This window comes from Podarcis tiliguerta (genome assembly GCF_965153285.1).
Source record: "Podarcis tiliguerta genome assembly, chromosome: 2".
Taxonomy (NCBI): Eukaryota; Metazoa; Chordata; class Lepidosauria; order Squamata; family Lacertidae; genus Podarcis; species Podarcis tiliguerta.
Window position 1 is genome coordinate 115,390,382 of NC_139535.1, and position 6,661 is coordinate 115,397,042.

The 6,661-nt window shown below is 41.8% G+C and overlaps 2 long non-coding RNA genes across 2 annotated transcripts in view; both read right to left on the minus strand.

Moving 5' to 3' along the window:
* The window catches only part of LOC310671718, a 36,496-nt gene extending 30,223 nt beyond the window's left edge, over positions 1 to 6,273 (minus strand). The window contains exon 1 of the long non-coding RNA XR_014508105.1: positions 5,814 to 6,273. This is a non-coding gene — a long non-coding RNA (uncharacterized lncRNA). The remainder of the gene's footprint in view (positions 1 to 5,813) is intronic.
* Positions 2,069 to 5,332, minus strand: LOC310671742. The gene is made up of 2 exons (XR_014508137.1): positions 4,354 to 5,332; positions 2,069 to 3,681 (listed from the first exon to the last, which is right to left on the minus strand). It is a non-coding gene; the product is annotated as an uncharacterized lncRNA (long non-coding RNA).
* Positions 6,274 to 6,661: the final 388 nt, after the last annotated feature.

Here is a 6,661-nt window from a genome sequence, read left to right on the forward strand (position 1 = left end):
TAGGCCTTGCCGATCAGAAGGTCGATGGTTCGAATCCCTGCGACGGGGTGAGCTCCTGTCGCTCAGGTCCCTGCTCCTGCCAACCTAGCAGTTCGAAAGCATGTCAAAGTGCAAGTAGATAAATAGGTTCTGCTCTGGTGGGAAGGTAAACGGTATTTCCATGCGCTGCTCTGGTTTGCCAGAAGCGGCTTAGTCATGCTGGCCACATGACCCGGAAGCTGTACGCCGGCTCCCTCAGCCAATAAAGTGAGATGAGTGCCGCAACCCCAGAGTCGGTCACGACTGGACCTAATGCTCAGGGCTCCTTTACCTTTACACCATTGTTCTGGGTGCCTGCTACCTGCAGCATGGGGTGGGGTGGGGGTGTGAGCACCTTGTTGCAACAGTTAATAAAGATCATGCTTACTAGCTGCTTTGCTTCTCAGTATTCTCTGGCTGGCCTCTTATTTTCTCCTACCGATAGAGAACCTAAAAAAGGACTCTATATGGGCTCTTGGGTACCCCATAAGGGAAAAGGGGCACTTTTCTTTTCTTCTTATAATAACATCTTACAAAATTTAAAAACCCCTCATCAATAACAAATTACCCCGTTTGCTCAAGTAGGACACAATGGTCCATATTTTCTGTTGCAACTGATCCAATTTCTTCCAAATTCATGTTAAAAGCTGCAAGGCCAGCACAAGATGGAATGAGGTTAGTTTCTTAGGTTTCAAGTTCTTTCAATGTTCATGAGAAACAGCCAGTTGCACAACACATGAAACTGCTTTGTCAAGTAATGAGACTAATTTATTGAAGCAGAAAAGCCTTATTTTCTCACCGGTGCACCACAGATGGAACAGGAGCCAACAATACTAAAACCCCTCCAAGAAAGTGCAGGTGAAGACAAATTCATGTGATTACACGTTTGTGGTGTTAGATGCCGTCGGTGTAAGAGCTTAAAAGTGTTTTCTCCACTCTTAATTAAAACAGAATATTGAGGCAGCCTAACTGTTCCAAGGTCTAACTCCCAGGCTTGCTTTGAATGAAAAACTGTTCCCGTCAAATGTCACTAAATATTTTGTAGCTGATGGACACCAATATTTTTGATGCTGTGTTTTTATTAAGTGCTAAATTCGTATCTCCTTCTGAGTAATAAATGGGAAGAAATATGAGACTGGGGTTGATCTTGTACCTTTTAAGGTTCTGAACTTTTTCTGGAAATGTTTCTGGGCCTTTCAGGGGTGCAAAGGAAGAAGAAATCCAGGAAGTGAAGCTTCCACCCCCCTCCCCCAGTGTGAAGCTTGAGAAAAGTGTCACCTACTGAATGTTAGCTTGAAATAAAGTTGTTACAAGCACATGCACTAGAGGAGGAAGAGGAGTGCGGGAGCAGCGCACCGGCCCTGGCAGCGCGATCCTGGTGAGGTGCCATCGCAGCTGCCCCGCCCACGCTGGACACCAAGCTCCCTCAGGTGGCATGCCACGCCCCCAGGACACACGCCAGCCCCACCCCGCCTGCTCTCCGCCCCCACAGTGCCGGAGCATGAAGCTCCTCCCCTGAGCACAGGTCAGTGGTGACTGGATGTTACTAACTATCATGTATAATTGAAAAGGGAAGAGACAGACCTGCAGCTGATGAAAGGAAAGGCTCTCAGCTTCAGTTGTGCGGCAGGTAATTCCGTTTGCAGTTTCTCCTTATCTGCCTGTTGCTGTTTTTCATACTCCATTGGTTGCAACAGGAGCTCCGCTATTCTGGCTAGGATTGGTTTAACCCAATTAGGTGGTGAAATTTAACTGCCTTCTTTAAACTAACTGGGGAATCTATTGGTGAGGGAAACACATGGAATCCCTCCCACTGCAGAGCTCTGTGCCACAGATTCAGCCCCTTTCCCCTGTGTTCTGTTCATGTATGGATAGAGCAAATAAATCATTTGTCTAGAGCAGGAAGAAAGCCTGGGGTTGAGAGTATCTTTCTTGCCGAAGCACATCCCTCCTGCTGATAGAAAGATGAGCAGAGTGCTTGCAAAATTACATTTCACCTAGAGTAGTAAGGGTGAGGCTAATTAATATAAATGGCAGAATCACAGACAAGTTGAAAGAAATAAGAGAAGGATTTGTTAAATACTTTTCTGAGCTGTACAGACAAGGGAAAGAAAAAACATTTAAGATAGAAGAGTATATTAGAAGTAGCAGTATGGCACAGTTAAAAGAAGAACAAAGAAACATTCTTAACTCCCAGATAACAATGCAAGAATTAATTGAGGCAATAAAAAGCTCTAAAAATGGCAAGTCTCCACGTCCGGATGGCTTTACGGCAAAATATTACAAGAAACTAAATGAACAATCAGTGAACCCATTGAAAGATGTTATGAATGAAATATTGAACACAGGCGAAATCCCAGAAACATGGAAACAGGCCTATATAACAGTAATCCCGAAACAAGATGCAGATCTGCTGCAAATCAAAAACTATAGGCCTATCTCCTTGTTAAATAATGATTACAAATTGTTTGCAAATATTTTAGCCAACAGATTAAAAAAAATATTAAATGAGTACATACTTCAAGATCAAGCCGGGTTTTTACCAGGAAGACAAATGAAGGAGAATATAAGGAAGATTTTTAATATAATAGAATAAGGTAAAGGGACCCCTGACCATTAGTTCCAGTCGTGGCCGACTCTGGGGTTGCGGCGCTCACCTCGCTTTATTGGCTGAGGGAGCTGGCGTACAGCTTCCGGGTCATGTGGCCAGCATGACTAATCCGCTTCTGGCGAACCAGAGCAGCGCACGGAAACGCCGTTTACCTTCCCGCCGGAGCGGTACCTATTTATCTACTTGCACTTTGACATACTTTCGAACTGCTAGGTTGGCAGGAGCAGGGACCGAGCAACGGGAGCTCACCCCATCGCAGGGATCTGAACCACCAACCTTCTGATCTGCAAGTCATAGGCACTGTGGTTTAACCCACAGCGCCACCCGCTCCTCGTCCATAATAGAATACCTGGAGGCTAAAAATGAAAAGAAAGCAGCTATGATGTTTATAGACGCTGAAAAAGCCTTTGATAATGTTTCTTGGAAGTTTATCAGAAAGCTTCTAGAACAAATTAGAAGCGGCTCAAAATTTTTAAAAGGAATAGCAGCAATTTATTCAGAACAAAAGGCAAAATTAATTATAAGTCAGGTGATAACGGATGATTGTAAGACCCAAAAAAGGAACGAGAAAAGAATGCCCATTATCACCATTATTTTTTATCCTGGTCCTGGAAGTACTTGCCAAAAATATAAGAGCAGACACAGAGATTACAGGTGTAAAAACTGGGAAAAGCGAATTCAAGTTAAAAGCATATGCAGATGATCTAGTGATAACAGTGGAAGAACCTAAAACTTCATTCCCTAAAGTAATAGAAAAAATTCAGAAATTTGGGGAAGTGGCAGGATTTAAGTTAAAAAGGAATAAAACTAAACTATTAATTAAAAATTTAAAAGAAGAGTGGGGAAATAATTAGAGCAAAGTACTGAGATTGAAGTCCATAAAAAAGTCAAATATTTAGGGATTTGGTTAACATCAAGAAATATTTAAAAATAATTATGAAAAAATTTGGCTTGAGGTAAAAAGAAATTTATAAATATGGAGCAGAATGAATCTCTCATTGTTAGGAAAAATATCGGCGATCAAAATGAATGTGTTGCCAAAAATTCTATTTCTTTTTCATAGAATCATAGAATCATAGAGTTGGAAGAGACCACAAGGGCCATCGAGTCCAACCCCCTGCCACGCAGGAAACACCATCAGAGCACTCCTGACATATGGTTGTCAAGCCTCTGCTTAAAGACCTCCAAAGAAGGAGACTCCACCACACTCCTTGGCAGCAAATTCCACTGTCAAACAGCTCTTACTGTCAGGAAGTTCTTCCTAATGTTTAGGTGGAATCTTCTTTCTTGTAGTTTGGATCCATTGCTCCGTGTCCGCTTCTTCCTTTCTCCTTCCTCTATGTGACATCCTTTTATATATTTCAACATGGCTATCATATCACCCCTTAACCTCCTCTTCTCCAGGCTAAACATGCCCAGCTCCCTTAGCCGTTCCTCATAAGGCATCATTTCCAGGCCTTTGACCATTTTGGTTGCCCTCCTCTGGACATATTCCAGTTTGTCAGTGTCCTTCTTGAACTGTGGTGCCCAGAGCTGGACACAGTACTCCAGGTGAGGTCTGACCAGAGCAGAAAACAGTGGCACTATTACTTCCCTTGATCTAGATGCTATACTCCTATTGATGCAGCCCAGAATTGCATTGGCTTTTTTAGCTGCCGCGTCACACTGTTGGCTCATGTCAAGTTTGTGGTCAACCAAGACTCCTAGATCCTTTTCACATGTACTGCTTTTCAATCAATACCAGTCATCCTGAAATATGAATGTTTTTTAAAAATGAGAGAGAGATTTCAAAATTTATCTGGGCGGGGAGGAGACCAAGGATAAAACATAAAATACTTACAGATATAAAAGATAGAGGCGGGTTTGCCCTCCCAGACCTTAAATTGTATTATGAATCTGCTTGTTTGGTATGGATCAGGGACTGGATGAGATTGGATAAGCAAGAGGCATTAGAATTAGAAGGACGTGACAACAGATTTGGCTGGCACGCATATCTATGGTACGGGAAAGGAAAGGTTCATAGATGTTTTTATAACCATATAATTAGAAAATCATTAATGAGAGTATGGGAGAGATACAAAGATTTATTGGGACAAAAGACCCCGTGGTGGCTTTCACCACATGAAGCATTACTGCTCAAACCACTAGGAAAGGATGGAAAATGGCTCACATGTGTTGATCTATTAAAGGACCGTGTTGGAAAATGGAAATTAAGAGATTACGATGAGATCAGAGATCACTTTCAGAGTTGGTTGCACTATCGACAATTATATGAAACATATAAAGACAGTAAGAAAGGATTTAGCTACACAAGATCTAGGTTTCAAATGGAAGTGATTGAAGGGAAAGTGAAATCACTGAAGGCTGCATACAGCATAGTATTAGAATGGGAGACGAAAGATGAAGAGGTAATATCAGTCATGATCAAATGGGCACAAGATGTAGGTCACAACATTATGATGGAAAACTGATTTAAAATTTACAGACTGTTCTCTGTTGAAGGAGAACTGTATGAAGATGATGTACAGATAGTATGTGACACCAGTGCAGTTAGGGGAAATGTACAAAACTAGTTCAAATATATGTTGGAAGTGTAAGGAAAAGGTGGGGACATTTTATCATATGTGGTGGGATTGTAATGTAATTTTAAAAATTTGGGAAATGATCTGTAACGAATTGAAGAAAATGTTCCATCTAACATTTGTCAAAAAACCTGAAGCATTTTTGTTAGGGATTGTAGGGAAAGACCTGCCAAAAAAAAGCTGGGAAAAAATGGGGGGGGGGGATTAAGGATGATATGTTTTTTGGATAATACGTTTTGTTTAAATTATATATACATATATATATATATATATATATATTTAAAGGAAGGGTGAGGCTGGACCTGGCCAACTTCATTTGGTGCATGAATTTTAGTGCGTAAATAGAGACAGACTCCACACATGACTTGTTGGAATGATTTGCAACCTGTGTGAGAGAAACACACAAATGAAAGTGCAAGTAGATAAATAGGTACCTCTCCGGTGGGAAGGTAAACGGTGTTTCCATGCGCTGCTCTGGTTTGCTGGCCACATGACCCGGAAGCTGTACGCTGGCTCCCTCGGCCAATAAAGCGAGATGAGTGCTGCAACTCCAGAGTCGGTCACGACTGGACCTAGTGGTTAGGGGTCCCCTTTACCTTTACCTAGAATCCTTATACTACAGTTCCCAGGATTTTTGTGGGGAGAGGGGACTAAATTGAAGAGTTCCTGTTTGGTTCTTTACAAACTTTACAAACTTTTCCAAACTTTGCAAGAATGATTCCAAATAAACCTCCTTAGAAACAGATAAGTGGGAATGAAAGTAGATGTTTTATCTTTTTACACCACTTATAACTCCTTCAAGACCACTTGGCTGGAGAGTAAGGTAAAGGTGTGGCAGAAAGGTCTGGCCACTCAGTCTTACAGTAGGTGGCATTGAGTTCAATGGGGCTTATTCCTAGATAAATGAGTAGCAAAGTATTGAGCCTAAGCTGCATCAGCCAATCATCAGTAAAAAAATAAAACTATTTCTTTTTACAGCTACTGATTACTAAGCCTGCATCTCAATAAGATCCTAAAAGATTCAATGTTCCATCCATAGATTGTTTGGCCACCTGTAATGTTGTTCTTTGTTGGGATACTGCCAGGGAGACAAAGTCCATCATGACTCCATGTCGTCTCCGGACGTCCATCGATCTCCCGTAGACACGCAGTATCAGCAATTAGCAACACGAGCTCCAGAAATAGCTTGTCACATTCCAGAGCTGATGCACGCTCTATCAGCAGATAATGAACAGCGAAAGATGCACTCAGGAGAGCATTATTTACAAGTTTATTCAGCGTTGATCAGAACAAAGAAAAACATGACTGCCTGCTTCAGTGTTCAGGCACAGAGAGAGAAATGAAAGCAAAGACACAACATAAACTTCCTGTGAACAGGAAATATGCAGACTCTGTGACTCACAAAGCCTGCTCCCATTTAAGGTGGAATGGAAATATCCTAACATTCTTC